Source organism: Dama dama, chromosome 18, assembly GCF_033118175.1.
Source record: "Dama dama isolate Ldn47 chromosome 18, ASM3311817v1, whole genome shotgun sequence".
NCBI lineage: Eukaryota > Metazoa > Chordata > Mammalia > Artiodactyla > Cervidae > Dama > Dama dama.
Genome location: NC_083698.1, coordinates 15,842,046 through 15,864,056, shown reverse-complemented (window position 1 = coordinate 15,864,056; position 22,011 = coordinate 15,842,046). Strand labels below are relative to the sequence as shown.

Sequence of the window (22,011 nt, the reverse complement as noted above, 5' to 3'; positions counted from 1 at the left end):
CAAATGCCAAAAGATATCATCTGTTGTATAAATAACAGCCATTTCTAACTTTGAAAAGAGCGATTCCAATTAGCAAAACATCCTAAATGTTTAACTACTGAAGATTAAGTTTTGAAGCTATGGTATGTAACAAAATATCAACAACCATTAAAATCATATTTTCAGATAATAAGTAAAACTTGCTTTTGGGCCCAGTATGTGATCTATTCTGGAGAACATTCCATATTCACTTGAAATCAATGTGTACTTTTCAGTTTTCGATGACTTGAGAAAGTTTTCATGCTATAGCAATATACAAAAAGAGTATAATAACTATTAATATATATTTCACAACAGTATATATATATACATGATTATATGTAGCATAGTGTATATAATATATCTGTGTTTGGGTGTGTATGTGTGTGTGTGTGTGTGTGTGTGTGTGTGTAGATAGATCATAGTGTACATGTATAATCCTCTTTTAAAAAGAAATCAGGATTATGGATGAGAGGCTTCAAGAGAGGGAAGCCACCTCCATGAATCAAGACCATTAGACATTGGAAACCTAATTATTTCTTTATATCACAGGCTTTGATTCCCTTCAGCTCAGTTAGGTTTAAGAAAGCTAACTTTTCCTCCCCTGGCTGATGAGTCCAAAAATTAATGTACTTCTTATGAATTTCCATAAATTACAAATTAGATTAACTTCATTAATTTTGTGAGGGATATGTTTTGTTTTGGTATTTGAAGAACCTGAAATAAATTGAAAACAGATCTTTTAGCCCCCAAACTGTATGGTCTTTTAACAGAAGCAGACCTTAGCTATCATTTGTTTGTAATGACATATATGGACTTCCCAAATGATGTTAGTGGTAAAAAACCTGCCCGCTAATGCAAGAGAAGTAAGAGATGCTTGATCCCTGGGTGGGGAAGATCCCCTAGAGGAGGGCGTGACAACCCAGGAGTCGGACAAGGACACGATTGAAGTGACTTAGCACTCATGCAATGACATATACAATAAGCCCATTGTAGATGAAAAAGCTACAAAGTTCTTGAGGAAGAAAAGATCTTAGAATTCATGTACTTTGCGACCAGACAAGTAATAATCATGTGAATCAGACAGATTGTTAGAAATAAAGAGTGTGATGGACACAGAGTGGAATGTGAACTTCATGTTTACCCTAGAGGATTTCAAAAGAAAAACAGTGTCTGTTGTACCTGTCAAAGGAGACAGAAGAAAGAATCAGCCAACAGACACTGTGGGGAATCCTCTACCTCATTTTTAATTAATAATATTTGACACTCATATACAAAAGTGACTCCCAGTGTCCAATTTTCTAGCTCCCTGTTCAACCACACCTTGTTGTCAATCCTTTGTAGGCAGGCATTCTTTCTCTCATTCTGTAACATCTGAAATAATCACACCCGTATGAGATCAGAGTATTGCACCCATTCTGACCATTCAACCACTGAACATTTTGAGAAAGATAAAAACAGATAATATTGATGGTCTTATTTAAAGGTGCCTTCACTTTAAAAATGCATTGGAGGTCTTCAAACTATTAAAAATAAAACTACTACATGATCAAGCAATCCCACTACTGGGCACATATGCAAAGGAAATGAAATCAGTATCTTAAAGAATGAGTTCACAATAGCCAAGACACAGACAACCCATGTTCATCAACTGATAAATGGACAAAAACATGTTATATAAATAAACAATGTAGTATAATTCAGCCATAAAAAGGAAAGAATCCTGCTATTAGTGACAACATGGATGAACCTTGAGGACATTATGCCGAGTGAAAGAAAGAAGACAAATGTTATATAATCTCACTTCTGTGTGGAATCTAAGAAAGAACACATAGAACCAGAGGTTATATTGGTGTTTACTAGGGACTGGGGATGGCAGCAATAAGGGGATGTGATCAAAGGATGGAAACTTTCAGTTATAAGATGAAAATGCTCTGGAGATCTAACATACAGCATGGTGATTATAGTTAATGACACTATGCTCTATATTGAAATTTGTTAAGAGAGTAGATCTTGAGAGTTCTCACCTCCCGCCAAACACACACAAATAGACAACTACAAGAGGTGATGAATATGTTAATTAGCTTGAAATGGTAATCATTCAAAATGGTTAAGTATAACAAACCATCACACTGAACCTGAGATATATACAATTTTTACTTCTCAGTTATACCCTAATAAAGCCGGAAAATAATGCACAACTTTTTGTTGTATCTTCCAAATGATTAAAAATCACACACATTTATGAATATTTAGGTGACAGTATTGGCAACAATACAAATAGTGCAAATCATGGCTCTGGGTAACACTGCAATATTAAATATATTTAAAATAGTAATTATGGTTTAGTGGAAAAAGTATTAAACCAAAAGTCAGACACCCAGGGTTTAAGCCCTGACTCTTACATTCCCTTTCTATCTGACATTAGGCCAATTAGCTTCACTTCCCAGTTTTTTAATTTGAAAAAGAGCAGCTCAACAACACCAACTTATAACCCAGTATTGATGAAAAATTATTTCCTTTACAAAATCTCTCCATATAGGTAAAATTTTTAATTTTTGACAATTTCCCTTTAAAAATAAAATGATAATTATGTTTGAAATGGTCACCATATACTTTTCTCATTCTGGTTAAATATGCTCATGAATAAGGTCTAGTAAATTGAGCCAGACTCATCTCCAATGACAAAACCTGTTCTGACAGTTATAAGCTGAATTAAATGACAAGCAACTGCCTGCCTTTCTTATTTATGGGGGCCACAAGGCATTGACATCATTTACTGCCAGTTACAAGTTTATAAGCAATGTTGAAGCAAATATGAAAACAAACACAGACTTGGCAGCTCCTCTTGATACCTCAAAAAATATGTAGTATCTCAAAGAATATACAATAATCGTTTAAACTGGGAACATGAGCTGAGGCTTAAAGTACTTCTGAAGTCAATTCCAAGTTCCTGAGCAAGATTTTCCTTGGAAGCTACCTGAAAAGTCTTTTTATTTACTTAATATATGTTATTTAATTCACAACTTTAAATTAAATTGCTACTTCTTTTGTACTTTTCATTGTTCAGTTGCTCAGTCCTGTCCGACTCTTTGTGATCCCATGGACTGCAGCATGCCAGGCTTCCCTGTCCTTCACTATTTCCTGGAATTTTGCTCAAACTCATGCCCATTGAGTCAGTGATGCCATCCAACCATCTCATCCTCTGTCACCCCCTTCTCCTGCCTTCAGTCTTTCCCATCTTGAGGGTCTTTTCCAATGAGTCAGCTCTTCACATCAGGTGGCCAAAGTATTAGAGCTTCAGCTTCAACATCAGTCCTTCCAATGAATATTCAGGGTTGATATCCTTTAGGATTGAGTGGTTTGATCTCCTTGCAGTCCAAGGGACTTTCAAGAGTCTTCTCCAGCACTGCAGTTCGAAGGCATCAATTCTTCAGCGCTCAGCCTTCTTTATGGTCCAGCTCTCACATCCATACATGACTACAGGTAAAACCACAGCTTTTGACTACTTGTCAGCAAAGTAAAGTAATGTCTGCTTTTTAATACACTGTCATTCCCAAGGTCTTGAGCAAGTTTTTGGTCGGAAGCTACCTGAAAAATCTTTTTATTTGTACTTGAGTATTTTGTACCTGGTATATACCAAATATCTCTAACTTTTCCTTAGCTTTAAGATGCATAATTTTATGTCAGTTATACTTCACAGTTCATTATTTAGACACACGTACAACAAATTGTTTTAACATTATAAAGGAACTAGGATTCTTTATCATTTAGGAAATTTAAGAATGAGACAAGTGCTCGGGCCTGGTGCACTGGGAAGACCCAGAGGAATCGGGTGGAGAGGGAGATGGGAGGGGGGATCGGGATGGGGAATACATGTAACTCCATGGCTGATTCATGTCAGTGTATGACAAAACCCACTGAAATGTGAAGTAATTAGCCTCCAACTAATAAAAAAAAAAAAAAAGAATGTAGCAATCGGCTTCTCTGGTGGTTCAGCTGGTAAAGAATCTGCCTGCAGTGCAGGAGACCTGGGTTCAATTCCTGGGTTGGGAAGATTTCTGGAGAAGGAAATGGCTACTCACTCCGATAATCCTGCCTGGAGATTCCATGGACAGAGAAGCCTAGTGGACTAAAGTCTGTGAAATCGCAAAGAGTTGGACATGACTGAACGACTAACACTTTCACTTTCAACACAATATCACTATACTTGAGGAATTTTCGTATCAATTTGGTTATTTCTTTTGGTTACTACATATTTGGGGTATAATTGGACAAAAGTCATTAATTCCACTTACATTTTGTTTTGCCTTTGTTTTGTACTGCATTTTTAATACCTTCCTCTTTATCTATTAATTATTGCTCAAGGCAGTTGTTAGATTCAACTAGACTGAGTTCTTTTGATATGTCTGGATTTGATGAGCCAAATTCTTATTTAAGAATCAGTAGATGCAGGATATGATCACTTTGATATTGGTGTTAGGATGAAAAAAAAATGACTTTTTATAACCCATCCTCAGTCCCAGCTGTTCTCCCTCAATAGTATTTTGTGTGTTGTGTAACTTTAAAAGAACTAAAATGTTCAAATCCACACAGTGAGGCTAAAATAACTGATGAAAGTTTCTAAGGTTACAAAATGAAGACACCTCAATATTCCAAGTTATTCTTACCTTGACTACTTATTATTCAGACATGATTTGGAGAGGAAGCAATCATGCTTCTGACCTTTTCTGTGCCACTGAACGGCTTCTTAATCAAAAGAGATTACCTGAGGAAATGGTCACTCCATCTAAGGTTATGTTATGTATAATGGCACTAGCCACTTTTAAAAAAATAAGGGACTGATACATAAATTATGTCCTCTGATTTTCATGAAATTGGTATCTTTCCTCATTTGTTGCACTAACCATTTTTAAGCTGGAAAATTTTGACACAAAGACAGACAAGCAAACTAAAAATCAAATATTTCAGCTTCAAAACTAACCTTAAACTGGTTCCTACACTGCATTAAAAAAATGTCTGCCTACGTCCAAACCTATTACTGGGAGGGTTGTGAATCTTTTCTTTGTCTGGTATTGCTGCTTCAATCATACATAAATATTTCACAATTCTGTGCCAAAGAAGACTTGAGTTGCTATTATTGAAAAGGATTTCTGTTCTAGTGGGTGACTTTGCTGCTGTCCAGTTCATTTTAAATTTACATTTCCTGTCCTCAGATGCGAAAAGGTAACTTTTACATTTGAGCCTCATTGATCTAAAACTGTTCAACAAGTTTGCCATTGTAATTTTTTTTTCAAAAATTATAGCTACCTGAGGGGCTTTCCAGGTGGCACTGGTGGTAAAGAACCTACCTGCCAATGCAGGAGACATAAGAGATGTGGGTTCGATTCCTGGGCCAGGAAGATCCCCTGGAAGAGGGCATGGCAATCCACTCCAGTATTCTTGCCTGGAGAATCCCCTGGACAGAGGAGTCTGGTGGACTACAGTCCACAGAGTCACAGAGTCGGACATGACTGAAGTGACCGCATGCATGCACGCACACATCTACTTGAATGTAGGAAAGTTGTTTTTCATTTTGAGCAGTGGTTGTGTTAGCTATGCACACTCTGTGTTCCTGCTTAGTGTTTTCTTTCAGAAGTCTCACATATGTGTTTATGAGAGTTAAAGCAAACTTTTAGTCTGTGCCCATCTCTACTTCTGACCAGTTCTGTGACCATGAAATAGGCAGTCAACTTTTTAAGTCTCACTTTACTTAATCTGGATAATAATAACAACAAGAAAACAAACTAGAGCCTATCCAGCAGGGTAGTTTTACAGATTAAAATGAGATAATGCATATGAAACATTTTCCCAGGGCTGACACAAAACAAAAGGCTAGATATATGCTGTGCTTTTACCATTACCATATTATGAGCGATTTTATTAATTTAAAGTAATACTGCCAGATGCAGAAAGTAACACTGGGTATTTTTCCAAGCACGATTATGCCATCCTAATGTGCTCCCAAAAAACTCAACACCAATCCCATCGCAGCACTTCTCTCTGTTTTGTGGAGCTGCCCGATTCTCTCGTTGGCATGACCACTCATGTTGCCTAACACTGAATGAAGAGTGTCATCAGGGCTGAGACCATTGGTTTACTGTCCCCGGGCAAGTTCACAATAAGCAATCATTCTGAACTGGTTAAATAAATAATGCATTTATACTAGAGCTTATTAATCCATTCCTCTTAAAGACTATTACTTTCTGATTTTTAATAAACAGCTGCTGAAGAAAGCTGAGAGCCAAAAAATCAATGCTTTTGAACTATGGTGTTGGAGAAGACTCTTGAGAGTCCCTTGGACTGCAAGGAGATCCAACCAGTCCATCCTGAAGGAGATAAGTCCTGGGTGTTCATTGGAAGGACTGATGCTGAAGCTGAAACTCCAATACTTTGGCCACCTCATGAGAAGAGTTGACTCATTGGAAAAGACCCTGATGCTGGGAGGGGTTGAGGGCAAGAGGAGAAGGGGATGACAGAGGATGAGATGGTTGGATGGCATCACCGACTCAATGGGCATGAGTTTGAGTAAACTCCGGGAGTTGGTGATGGACATGGAGGCCTGGCGTGCTGCGATTCATGGGGTTGCAAAAAGCCGGACACGACTGAGCGAATGAACTGAACTGAACTGAACTGAAGAAATAACAATCCTTACTTCTGAGGATATTCAAAGGTTTTCTAAATAGGAATGTTTCCTGGACTAATAAACCTGTTTAGGTTCCTTTTTATCTCTATTTAGTTCTTGGCAGTAGCACTGTGATAATCTTCCTTTTTAACTATGTTAATAGCCTATAAAATCTTCAGGGTTTTCCCACTGACCCATCAGGTAGGGCTCAAAAACATAGTCTTATAAAGCCACATGCTATTTGACTCCAAAGCCATGAAACAAACTCAATTGCCAGTTGATCCAGTTCAAACTCTCTGACTCCAGCTAAACAACAACAACAACAACCTATTCTCCTGCCAACTCTCCAGATATCATGTTTCCCCGAGTCACAGCACTCAAATGTTAAAGATCTCACACATAGCTTACCTGTATAATTTATCATTTCTTTTTGACTATTAAAAACTAATCTACTCTCTCCTAAAATACTCTTATACAATCAAACAATTCTGCCTCACACTGTTTTATAGATAAGTTATTCTGCATTATCTTATTTTCTCATATGTATCCTAAATTGATTGACCTCTTTTTTTTTCATACTAATGTGAAAGCACCTGGAGAGCAGGCCTATATAAAATAATAGACTTCTTAGTGAAAGGTGAAAGTAAATAAACTGTTACAAATAACTGATGTTATAGAAACCAGGATGTATTTCAAATGACTGTTCTAATCTTACTTGATTGCATATTGTACACATCAATGACAAGTATAGATAAAGGGCTTATTTTTTTTTAATGTTTGAATGTGGCCACATTTAATATACATGTTTCTTATCTCAAAATCAGTTCAAAACCAGCAATCAGAATAAAACAAAGTTTCCTTGTTGTGGTGTGTTTCGTATCATAGATTTATTGTAACTGTGGTTATAATGTATTCTGATATGATAAATTAAAGCTCAAGAATGAATTCCTAAAGTTCTGAATACTACTAATATTCTAATGAAAACTTATTCATATTTCAAACACTCACTGAGCACTTACTATAAATTAGATACTATGATAAGTACCAAGGATAAAAAGAAGAACAAAATATGGCATTAGGAAATTATAATTGTGGTGCTTAGAAAATAATATATAAACATAAGTATTATGACTAATTTGATTCAAAATTTACACATAAATTAAACATGAGTGTACCTATTAGATATACTGTATTTCCAAAGTCATCAGATACTTGTCTGAAAATTGGTGTGTAAAGTGAAATTGATTTTGAATTGTTACATTTTACTGATTTTTTTCTCCTTCTTAACATTCCCATTATTACTGAGGTCAAGAAATATTTAATCTCTGAAGCTTATGATACTGGATTTTTCTTTGATGTTTCTTGCCATTAGACTGTTGATTATAAATGATACCTGAATCTGACTGATTCTCCAGCCTGTTGTCCACTTTTCTTTCAGCTGCCATGACTCCATCTCTGATTTGACGTGGTCTCCACTCTACCATCCCCAACCCTGACTCTACCCACTGCCTGAGTAAAATAGGGCTCTTCCACTCTCACATTTCTTGTTCCCAAAACCAGTGCTCAGACTCTTCTCATGTAAGGAAATGTCCTGCAAATCACTGCTGAAAAGCAGTTAGGGATTACCAGAAACAACCTAATTGGGGGAATTTCTTACAAAACCACTAAAGTCAACTGTCCCAGCTATCCCCACCCGCAATGATTTCTCTCACTTTATTTTTTTTTTTTCTTTTTCATTTATTTTTATTAGTTGGAGGCTAATTACTTTACAATATTGTAGTGGTTTTTGTCATACATTGACATGAATTAGCCATGGATCCACATGTATTCCCCATCCCGATCCCCCCCCCACCTCCCTCTCCACCCAGTTCCTCCAGGTCTTCCCAGTGCACCAGGCCCGAGCACTTGTCTCATGCATCCAGCCTGGGCTGGCGATCCGCCCCACCCTAGATAATATACATGTTTCGATGCTGTTCTCTCCAAACATCCCACCCTCGCCTTCTCCCACAGAGTCCAAAATTCTGTTCTGTACATCTGTGTCTCTTTTTCTGTTTTGCATATAGGGTTATCGTTACCATCTTTCTAAATTCCATATAGAATTCATAGCTCATTTTACTTAAAACATTTCTTTGGCATTTATATTACCTTACAGAATTTATGGTACTGTTTTTTGCTATTTTAACTCAACAATTGCACAGCAAAATGTTTGTCAGCTTTTATAAGTAAAATTCTCTATTAGGTAGATATTCTGAGGCTAAGAAGTGAAACATAATTTCTGCCCTTAAATAGCTAAAACTATGTCTTATAGCAGCTAGGACAACATCATGTACATAGAAGTTCAATAAATTTTGAATCAAAAAGACATCAACTATGGGAAACTCAATGCTATTCTGCCATACATAACTAGAATAAGGACCAAAACAAAATATCCATTACTGGATTTAAAAAGAAGAATTTTAAATTCATTGATGAAGAACTATAAATTCACTGCAACACGTTGAAGGGTTAAGAGCATAGTGAGAAAGTGAATAAGACAGACTTCAGTCAAATGGGAGTAATAGAAAAGAAATGAGGATCATGTAAATAAAGCAATACACCCACTGTCTAGCATATATTAAGTATTTTAAAAACAAGTTGTATTGATTATTCATTTGCTAAGGTCCTACTATGTGTTTTATAATACAAAAGCAAATAATATTTAGATATTCACTATCAATCAACCTTACTATTCACATTATCAGGAATCAACTAGAATAGTCTTCCTTAGTACATTTCCTACATATATAAATGGATGTACAAGCAACCAAGACACAAACCTAAACTGAAGCCAATGATGTAGGTCATTTAAATTAAGAGCTTTCATTCAATAAACTTTTATCTCACATTTAATTTGTGCCAGTAAATTGCATGCACTGGAAATACTAGAGATCAAGTGCTACCATCTACTAGACTTCATGTACTCAGAAACTGGTCAATTTCCAGAAGAAAAACCACAGTGAAGAGTCTTGCCTTCATGGGTAGCTGAATTTTTCTGGCAATGCAATTAAAATTCTGAATACTTATGGTTTCTTGCCTTTGGACCTTCCAAACAGTTTTGGTTGCATTTCATTTTCCTTATATTATTAGACCCAATCACCCACTTACCTTTCCACCCACCACCAGGGAGACTGTTTCAAAATTATTCAGCCAACATTGCCCCAAACCTCTTCTTTGCTATTACCACACTGAATATCTGAATCTCCAGCTCAGTGAGACAGACTGAACCACCATGGAAGTCACTGGGAATGATTTGGAGCTGACCAAGATATGATATCTATAGTACCTCTCCCCAGCCTCAAAGTCTATAGCTAAGCCAATAGGTGACTTGAGTGGGAATGAAAGGGTTAACAGAGATGTGCCCACCATCAGTCACTGTTTCCATTGCCTCATGCCTCATGGGATGTTTTATGGGCTACACAAATCCTATCAACAGCTGGGGGTGGGCTGATTTTCAAAGGAATGGGTTTTCCCTTTGCACCTTTAGACCTCAGTGTGACACTATACAGTAATAAGCTTGCATTATATATTCCTTTAGTAGAATGTGGCCTTAATGGTGTATATTCAAATTAGGAATAATAAGATAATCATATTCATTTTGTAACCTTTTTAAAATCAGATCATTTTCAGAACAGTTGAGCTATAATAAGTGCTTGTCCATTCTCTCTTGGTCTTTAACTCCAGCTAAAAATCCTCCCTGAATGTCAGTTAAAAATGCAAATACTAGTTGGAATCTGACCTTATAAAAATTGTAGTAAGTGACTCACTTGAAGAAAATCTAATGGAATTTGTTTTTGCCAAAAAGAAAAAAATCATTGAACACTAATTCTGAATTCTCTCAGGAGAAATGATGAAAGAAATTGAGAATATCCAAAAGCAACTTGAAGAGTTTTCCAAGAGTTAAAGGCTGGAGAGATCTTTGATTTCTCCTGTCCTCCTGGCATTCCATCTTCTGAAAATAGATTTGTGTATCAAGAGAGATGAAAAAAAGGAAAGCTGCATTGAAAGCCCAACTGAATCCAACAAGGTTAACTAACTATTGTGTTAATATTACCACTTTTAGCCTATATTTCCTAATGATAATAGTTGACCCTGGCCATGCAAAAGTACATAGAGGGGAAATAGTCACCTGTGTATTATAAGAAACAAAAATAAGAAAATGTCCAATGGTTATCATCTTTCTGATAAAATGAAAAATCCTCTGAAAAGTTCTTCTATCAGTTTATAGACCAACTTGACTGTTAGGAAAATTCCCTGAGGAGGTAGATAGGCTGCCATTCTGCATTTGAGAGAGCAAACATCCCCCCGAATCTAGAGGAGAGAAATAAAAATATAGATTAGTACAGACTATTGAAAATCCTGCTATTCCTATGATTGAGAAAACAATATAACATATTTAAGGGAAATCAGAACCAGAAGCTGAGAGACTGCATAGATGTGTGTATACCAACAAGGTTTAAAATCATTTGAGCCAATCAATGCCTTAAGAACTATTTTATGATAGTGCAATGCCTCCCTGTCCAGAGCTGGCAAGCAGTATAGAAATCATCTAGCCAAACTCTGTTTTATGGTTGAAGATATAAAGCAAAGTCACACAGAGCAATACTGCAGTACAAGGTGGATTTTTAAAATTCTACCATCAAAGCAACTACTATAACATATAACCTCTGAAGGATGAAACTGTAATTCATATGCACTAAATTGTGTTCAATTAGGAGCATTTATTTTGAACAAGAGTGACATGAAAAGATGACTCTGAAGTAAATACCCACTAAAAATCCCAGCTATTCTTTTAGATTTCTACAAGAACACTAATTTGTCTGTGTGATCAACGTCTGCAAACAAAAGCACAGAAACCTAATACCGTCTTATATCATTAAGGGATGAAGGGATGGAGTACACCAAAGTATGTTTTCCCTTAAGTTGTACAAAAAGGATCGTCTGTAGGCAACAAACTAAGTACCTATGTGGTCATTGGAGAGTAGGCCACCCAAAGAAGAGAGATTATTTGAATGCCACTCTCCAAAAATAGGGCTTCCCAGGTGGTGCAGTGGTAAAGAATCCTTCTGCCAATGTAGAAGATGTGGGTTCAATCCAAGGGTAGGGAAGATCCTCTGCAGAAGTAAATGGGAACCCATCCGGTATTCTTGTCTGGAGAATCTCATCCCATGGACAGAGAAGTCTGGTGGCCTACAGTCCATGCGGTTGCAAAGAGCTGGACATGACTGAGCAACTGAGCACACAGGCACACTTCAAAAATAATATCAACAAAAATTTACCTGTCCTTTTACCGCTAAGATCTGGGAATAGAATAGAGACTGACATATAGTAGATACTCAAAACATGTATTTAATAAATTAATAATCTTAGAAACTTCCAGAATTTCTAATAATCAAGAATTAGTATAGCAAATTCTGGCACATCCCTGTAATTGAATTTGAGCAGATATAAAATGTAAGTTTTAGAGGTTCATTTATTGATATAGGAAGATGCTCATGATGGAGGTTTCTCTCTAGGATGTAGAATGAATGCATAAAAAGATTATAAAATCACAGGAAGTATGATTCCATTTATTTATGTGTATGAGATAAATAAAATATGTAATGGCTCTATTAACATACAAACACTTTGAGGAGTATATATCAGAGTGTGTTGCTGTTGTTTAGTTGCTAAGTCATGTCCAACCCTTTGCAAGCCCATGGACTGTAGCCCACCAGGCTCCTCTGTCTATGGGATTCTCCAAGCAAGAATACTGGAGTGGGTTGCCATTTCTGTCTCCATGGGCTCTTCCAGACCCAGAGATTGAAGCCACGTCTCCTGCATTGGCAGGAGGATTCTTTGGGAAGCCCCTTATCAAAGTGTATTTTTGGTTAATTCTGGGTATGAGACATAGGTGATTTTTTATAGATTTTTCTTATTTTTATGTATATAATAAGAATTTGTTGCTTGTGGAATCTCCAAATCATTTTTAAAAGAAAGTGCAGCCCAGTGAATTTTTACATGGAAGGCTGACTTGGTCAGATAAAGGCTGAGACTAAAGCTAGGAGCTGAAGAAATTGAAAGTCCTTCATAAAAAGGTGAAAACTTAAAAACTGGTTAAAAAAAGTAAAATTCCTCTGGGATTAATAAAAGAAAAAGAGCAGGGAATAGATTAGGGGTGTGAAGTCAAATGACCCTATGTTGTTCTGTGAGCCAGAAAAACAATCTTCAAAAAAGCCACAATAGAAAAGAATCTCCAAACAAAAATTATACTTATTCTCAATAACTTATAGACTACACAAAAAAGAGGATGCGATAACTACTTTAACCTTGAGCTATCCATTACAACCATTTTCAAAAATGTGTTGAAAAATGCTTCTAGTGTTCTGATAACAATCAGAGAGTTGATAAAACTCCAATTTGGAAGAGTTTTGAAACATTTTTTCAAGTATCACAGCATATGATAAAGACAAAATACCAAACTGAAATGATGAGCCAATGCTAAAATGTTCTAAAGTCAATCATCTAAACGGCTTGCAGATACAGAGGAACTCTATTTGACAACTTAAAATTACAGCAAACCAAAATAAATCTCATCTTCAGGATAAATCTTCAATGATTTGTTCACATTTTATCCATGCAGTTTTAATTGTGTTTATCTTCTTCACATTTGAACTCATAATCAGACAATGAATGTCTAACTGAAGCTAAATATTTGTGGCTTTGGCTCATCTTAATGGCTTCCACCTTTGTTGCAACAGCACTGTCCTTCCCCTTTTTCTAATCATTGCCTATACACTACTGAATAATGACAGGCGTGTTGTCAAAACTGAACTGATGAATGGAGGAGAATATTGTCATATGCTAACTAAAAACGTTTAGCAAAATGGCAAAGAGAGCATATTGTATTGTAATGCAGAGACAGCAAGTATTTATAAAGTCAAGCATAAAAAGAAAAGGGCTGCAAGGACTTCACTATATTCTCATACCTCTGGGAGCATGGTTAGGCAAGTATTGTAGAAGACAAAGCTGAAACATAGAAACTGACCAACTGCAACAATGACAAGGTGATATTAAAACTCAGACTGCCTATCTTCCTGATTACTGCTCATCCAAAGAGGCTGAATCTTTAGATCATAAGACATTCATTTAAATTTCATAGAAATCTCACGTGATAGAGGCTTTTTTCATTGAATCTGCTCTTTCTAAGTGAAAATCACCTAGTAAACTTAATATTTCACTAGAAATCTTTTAATTTGTCATATTTTCAGCTAATAATTTCAATGGGAAAGGAAAACTTGGATGTTTTTAATTCATTTTAATCTCAAATCTTACAGATGAAGCATTACAAGCAAAAGTCTCTGATACAAATTTTCTGTATCACTCAAAGACTGTATTCTTTTCTCTTTTAAATAAAAAGAAAATTGAAATAACAGTTGTTCACTGTCTCCTAATTATATAGTTACCCAAGAAGACCAGCAACATAACTCCCGAGCCACGAATGCAAGGCCCAGGTGAATGGGTCTCACTAAGTATCACTGTTGAGTATCCAGTTTAGGTATTACACATCACAACTTCTCAGTCTGTCCTCAGTTTAAGTCCTGTTTACCTGTACAGAGAACAACCTGGAAAAGGGATGGAGAAGAAAAAAGCACTTGGAGTCTGTTTCTGGTAAGAGGGTGGATTAGATGTTGCTGAAATATCCCCACTACCAAACACCAAAACTGTTTAAACATATATTAAAAACTGATTCTGCAAACAAGTAAGGAAAATACTCATAAGAGAATGATGAAGTAGGAGTAAAGAAGAAAACTGTAAGCAATAACTTAAGCCTTTGGCCGCAATAAGGGTGTCTGCTGGCCCAAGAAACCTATTTCTAATAATAGTTCATGAGGACAAGAAACAAGGCCTTGCCTCACTTACTTGGAACCTGGGCATACAGAGCTTGGGAAAAAAATCCCTTTCTAAAGGGCTACACGAGCAGTGAAAAAGTAAATTAAAAGAAGCCACCCTCCAGAAGGCTCTTGGCTGGAGGAACAGACTCCATGCTGCTGAGAATGGTTTTGGAGGGATGATGCCGGAGGCCCGGAGGGAGCAGAGGGTAACTTCCCATTCCTGCCTGTCGGAGACTCACCAGATCAGAAACCGTTCCTCCGGCTGAGACTTTTCCTTGGCATGGTCCATGACCCTTTTCCTCTACTTTGACTAACCTGTGCTGTGTGCTAATTGTGTCCAATAAACTGAGTAATCTGTGCTTTTTTTTTTAATTGGAGGATAATTGCTTTACAATGTTGTGGTATACATCAGTGCAAGCCAGTCATAATTATGTATATATCCCCTGCCTTTTGAGCCTCCCTCCCCGCAATTTCACTGTACGGATGAATGGATAAAGAAGTTGTGGTACATATACACAGTGGAACATTACTCAGACATAAAAAGGAACGAATTTGAGCCAGTTGTATGTGTGTTGGATGAAACCGAACCTGTTACACAGTTAAGTAGTCAGAAAGATAAAATATATATCTATTATATAATTTCTGATTTTTTTTTTAAAAATCCACCCTCCAATGGGAGATGGTAAGGAAATACCTTTTGTGGTCTTGGTTCTATATGTGTATGTGTCTATATGCACATGCATATGTGTAGAAAGGCATGGTAGGTTTTGTCTGTGTGAAACAGGTGAATTGAGTATAAATTTCTAAACAAAGGGGGAAAATAAAATAATAAAAACAATGAATACTAAAAAAGGAAAGAACTGTTTTTAATGTAAAACTCATATAAAAATAAAAAGGAGAAAATAAAAATAGCAAAATTTTAAAAATAGCAAAAATTAATTCAAATATATTGGTAATCACAATGAATATAAACAGACAATATGCTCTGGTTAAAAGAAAACTTTACTTAGAGAATTTTAATTTTTTTCAATATAGCTTTGGTTTGTTTTAAAGAGATGTATATAAATGTTAAAGAAAAGTTCTAAAAAATATGTCAACTGAATACTACCAAAAGCAAAGAGTATATGTATATCACAAAGACAGATTTTAACTCAAAAAAGCATAGTGGTGAAGAGGGCTCATAATAATAATGCTTTAATCTAAGACAGGGACATATCAATTTGAAGCTTGCATGTATTTATCAACTTAGCTTTAATTCTACATAAAATAAAAATTGCTGTTGTTGTTTAGTTGCCAAGTCATATCCAACTCTTTGAGACCCCATGGACTAAAGTACAGGGTCCAGAATAAAAATTAAGAGAAATGAAATAAGAAATTGACAAATCTACCATTATGGTATTGGCTTCCTAAGTAGGTCCTTCTCTCGATAATTGATAGATTAAGCAAACAGAACAAAAATGAATTAGTTTCAGATATTTCCAAGGCAACTTACACATTTGATTCAAAAACATATATAGAAGTCAAGAAAACTATACACACACACACACACACACATCTGGCATCAAACCGGGCTTACTTGAGGGATGAAGATTAATATACCATTATTAAATTTATTAATGTATTTTATCATATTCACACATCTAACAAGAAAAATCATATGATCACCTTAATAGATTAGAGAAAGCATATGGGAATATTAAGTTGATAATCATGATTTCTTAAATTCAGAAATCAGGATAGAAGAGAATGCCTTGAACTTGATTAAAAAAAGCACAAATAGTAAAAAAAAAAAAAAAGCTTCTATATATATTTTTTAAAAGTAAGAAAAGGATGCTCTCTATTACCATAGCCAAGAAAATGAGACAAGAAAATAAAATAGATCAAAATAGGAAGAAGCAATATTATCATTATTCACACATTCTAAGCACAGAAAGCCTGAAATAATATACAGATATTGTAAGAAATAATAAAACTTTAACAAGATGACTAGATATGAAATAAATGTAACAAAAATCAATTGCACTTATATGTAATAGTCTTAAAGAGTTCAAACGTGTCTCCAAAAGTTCATTTACAATAAGCACTTAAAGAAATAACAGGTATATAGTAACACATCTAAGAAAACTGGTGAGTGACTTTCACAGAAAAAAGTATAATCTTTGCTAAAAGACATTGAAGAAGACTTTTTAAAAATAGAGAGATTGCCCATATTCATGGATAGAATGATTAAATTTGAAAGATGTCAGTTTTTAAAAATTAAGTAATTTAATATATATCAAAATCATAAAACCTTCAGGATTTTTAAAGGACTTAACCAGATGACACTAAGATACATAGAAAGGATAAGACATACTTTCCCTGTAGACATTAACACTTATTGTAAAGAATATAATCAACACAATATGGGATTAGAGAAAAAAAGATGATAAAGAGACTACAGACAGAAAGAATTAGACCCACAAGTACTAAAGGTAAACATGACATATAACAGGTGCAATTGTTGACCAGTGGAAGAAGAACAGTGCTAGTAATTCCACTTGGAAAAATCCATAAAATTGTGTAATGACTTTTGTAACATACCCTGAAACTTAATTCCAGTTGGACTAAATACTGAAATGTGAGGAAAAAATTTTAACTTTTAGAAGAAAATAAAGAAGAATGACTTTGAGATCTCAAGATAGGGAAAGATTTCTATTAAAAGGCACAACTTGAGGAAAAAGATTGACGAAATTAAAAGATGAACCAAAAATCAGAAGGAATGTATCAGTAGTAAGTGCGCTACATATCACCAAGGAAGGATTGATATCCAAATTTTATTTTAATAAATTCCTACAAATAAATTAAAAAGACAAAAGCGTGAAAAAAGTGCAAATGATATAAAGAAGCATTTAATACAAGAAGGAATTTGAATATCTAAAACAAATGAAAAGATGCTCAAGCTTATTAGTAATCAAGAAAATGTAAACTAAAAGCCCAGTGAAATATAACCTCATACACGACTTACATGCAGAAATTTAAAAGCTTGAAAATTTCATGTCAATGTATGACAAAAACCACTACAATACTGTAAAGTAATTAGCCTCCAGCTAATAAAAATAAATGAAAAATAAAAAGAAAATGCTGCTGAGGGTGTGAAGACTTGCAGACTTATAGAGGGGTGAAAAAAATTCCTCAATCACTGTTGCCATTAAGAAGAAATGATGCTATAAGCAAGCCAGAAATATAGAAGAATCTCTAGATACGTGAATAAAGATGCACAAACTAACAGAAACCACTGTGAGTAAACTTTGACCCAAATGGCCTGGGAGAAGGCCATTGTCAAGGTGAGAACCTTTCTTCCAAAAGGAGCTCCAGAGAAACTCCAGGCTCAGAGTCAGCAAATTGAAAGGGCAGGACAACGGTCAGAACAATTCAATAAAGACTATCCATCAAACACCAGTGAATATGCTAGTATTGGTCTTCCTTCTCTTGAGACAAAAAAACAAAGCAGCTGAAAACAGGGGCACTTGCTTCCCAGGATGAAGCATTAAGAATTACTTTCCAAACAAAGGAGATTCTTTCCTGAGAGAGCCTTTGGCCTAGATATCCGGGCTGCACAGAGAAGAAAACCAGAACTCTCACAAAAGGCAGGAAGCTAAGTACTATGCGAGGCACAGAAATGAACACACCAAACTTCTCTAACCCAGAGCAAAGACTTCCGGCCTGTTGCTGCCCAGGGACCCTAAAGAAAGCCTTCTGCGAAGATAAGCTATCAGATAAAATGTAATACCAACACAAGACTAAAAGAGTTAATGAGATAATATGAATATTTATATTGATAAAAGGGCTAATCCACATAGTTACAAATATTATAGGTCAAACAACATAACATTCAAAGTTAAATTCTCAGATATGTAAGATATTGTCAAAAATTATAACCACAGCGGGACACATTAATAAATCACTTATGCAAAGCTAATAAAGTAATAAAATTCCCCAAAGTAAAATTTTAGTCATTTTAATGATGATTAATACATTTATAATAAGTAGCTGTGTTGAGAAATTTTGCATATGACAGAAATTACACACTATTTCAAATGCCCTATGTAATCATTATAATAAAATCTGTATATGTATTAGTTTAACAAAAAAATCTCAATACACCCATACAAGTGATATTTAAACAAACAAACCAAATTTACAAAGCTTAGCTAGAAATTTTCTAAATGCTAACGTAATCCAATAATTAAACAGGAGAAGAAAACATCTATTTTTTGTACATGTATGTTAAATTACCAAAAAGAAAAAAAAATCATCAACAATCCACCAGTTTCTTAATAAAACAATGCATCATAACTTCAGATGAATTCTCCAAGAACACAAACAAAATGCTATGTACATTTATGCAAAGAGTCAGACATGACTGAGCGACTGAACACATACATACACACACACACACATGCCTACGTATTATTAAAAACTGACGCTAAAATAGATTGGCAAAAACTTAACACTTACTCCTGATGCTAATCATATAAGCTAGAAATAGAAGGGAAAAAAAAAAAAACTTTCTTAACTTGAACTATATGCCCAGACTTCCATAGCAGAGTATTACGAATATTCCCATTAAAGTCAGTAAAAAGAAAAGGATCTCTGCTACTATAGTTACTATTCTCCATTGGTCTAGATATACCAGCCAATGAAATAAGACAAGAAGGAATAAGAAATAAAAATGGAAATATGGAACTATAAGGGGGAAAAGTCATTAGTTGTTGATAATAATATTGCTTGCCAAAATTATCCAAGAAAATCAACAGAAAACTTAAGAATTAAATATCACATGGCCAAACAAAAGACAACATTAAAAAGTAAAAAAGGTTTTGTATGTATTTTCAGTAACTAACTTAAAACCAAAAGTTCCAAAGGGAACCAGTCATGCACTTCCACTCTCAAAAGACCTACCAAGTGATGGGGAAAATACCTACCTAAAGCATATCATTTTAAGAGTGTCCAGGATCAAATTTTAAAAAAAAAAAAAAAACTCAGACAACTCCAGAGAGAACTAAAGGGCCACCCACAAACAATTTGGAATGAGAATGACATCAAACTTTTTAACAACAACATTGGAAGTTATAAGATGATAAATCAATGCCTTTAGAGGTTCAAAAGGAAAATGACTCCCAAATTGAATATTATCCTCAAGTGTTATCCTCAATTGAATTTTATCTTTATGAGATAAGATTAAAGATAACTTTCAGTCCTGCAAAGTCCCAGAAAATAAAAAATGTACCTGCTACACACTCTCTTAGGGAGCTAATTAGAATGCCTCAAATGGAAGTAAAAGAAATCCCAATGAGTAAAAGTAAAAAGAATCCCTATAGCATACAGGAACACCCAACGATAACACTTAACTGTAGACCTAAAGAGAAGAACAGAACAGGAAGATGGAGGGTTCCAGAAGGATGACCTTCAAGAAGGAAGAAATTAATTGATTCTAACTACCCAGTGTGTTTGACTTTATTGAGCAGGGTTTCACATATTTGGTTATGATGAATATAGTTGATTCACAGAAAACTAGGCAGAGAAAAATAAGAGAATTATTAACTTGAATAAGAATGAAGGGATTGTATAAGAACAGAAAAAATTATAGCATATAATACAGCTTGTGAAAAATTACTCATAATAATGTACCTTAGTAATGAATTAACTTAAAAAGTGATGTAATTTATATAATATAATAGGAAAAGAAGGATGTACATATAAGAATGTGAAGTTCTCAGCACCCAGGGAAGAAAGTAAACATCATAAACAATGTCTAAAAAATTAAAAAGATAAATAAATAATACCTTACCAGCAAAGCATGATATTTAGAAACAGATAAACAGAGCTTAATAAATTGCTAAAACTGTTGAAAACTGTTGTTCCCGGGGAATGGGAATTGGAGTAGAGTAGTGTAACTCCAGCAGTGGGCTGGTAAATGCCTAAAATTTGCCCTCTCTCAGAAAAAAGAAAGAAAAATCAAAACCCTAATTTGTAGCATGTGACAACTTTTATGTTGGCAATACTCCCACTGTGGCTGATTTAAAGCTACCAATGTGTCATCCCTGAAGATAAAATCAGGGAAAAACCCACACTGGCTTCAGTGTTCTAGATATAAGGATATCTACATTTATCAGATGTTAAAACTCTGTACATGTACTACTTTAATAATGTACTTAAATAGACTAGTTGGTAAGATAGCTTAAAATAAAAAAGAAACATTCTAAAAATGATCTCATTATTACAAATAATGAAAATTATAAAATACCTAGGAATACATGTTATAGGAAATGTTAAAGATACACCAAGAAAATTAGAAAACTTAACTAAAGATATTTAAAGGCCAAACAGAGACCTTGATCTTTCATGGAAGACTCAAATAATTAAAATGCAAAAGCTTCACTAATTAATTTTTTAATTAATTGAAAGCTCAACCTAATCTCAATAGGTTTTTGATAGAATTTTATATGCCGCTTCTACATTTAACATAAAAAAAGAAATATATGAGACTATCATTTTTAAAAAAATGAAGAGTTAGCATTTGCCATACTATGTCAAAACATACCATAAAGCCATACTGTGCCTATATACACAAATATACTAATGAAGGTAATATTCAAATCAGTGAGGAGAAATGGACTACTCAAAAACTACATGAGGACCACTGGACATTCCCTTTAGGTTAAAAAATCAATTTCAAATCAAAATTGAAACATTTTTTGAAACAGTGACAGTGTTTAAAACACAGATATTTCCTTAAATTTGGAGTTGAGAAGATCTTCCTAAATTAGATATAAAGTCCAGAGGCCTTAAAGGAACATATTTACACTGACATAGATAGAAAAATTTCTATAGACGAAAATGAAACAGGGGCTTCCGTGGTAGCTCAGTCGGTAAAGAATCTGCCTACAGTGCAGGAAACCTGGGTTTGATCCCTGAGTCAGGAAGATCCCCTGGAGAAGGAAATGGCAACCCACTCCAGTATACTTGCCTGGAAAATCCCATGGACAGAGGAGCCTGGAGGGCCACAGTCCATGGGGTCACAAGAGTCAGACACAACTTAGCTACTAAGCCACCACCAAAATAAAACAGAATCAAAAATTAAAAGACAAGTAACACTGGAAATAAGGATTTGCAACATACATTTTGAATCAATATCTATATTAAAAAGTTCCTATAACTCAATAAGAAAAATACAAATACTCCAATAGAAAAGTAATCAAAGCAAGAAAGTGAAAGTGAAGTGAAAGTTGCTCAGTCGTGTCCGACTCTTTGCAACTCTATGGACTATACATTTCATGGAATTCTCCAGGCCAGGATACTGGAGTGGGTAGCCTTTCCCTTCTCCACGGGGTCTTCCCAACCCAGGGATCAAACCCAGGCCTCCCGCATTGCAAGCAG

At 35.0% G+C, this 22,011-nt stretch overlaps 1 protein-coding gene across 2 annotated transcripts in view; it reads right to left on the bottom strand.

Moving 5' to 3' along the window:
• Positions 1–22,011, bottom strand: part of NXPH1 (neurexophilin 1) — a 388,449-nt gene that overhangs the window by 89,258 nt on the left and 277,180 nt on the right. The window lies entirely within an intron of this gene.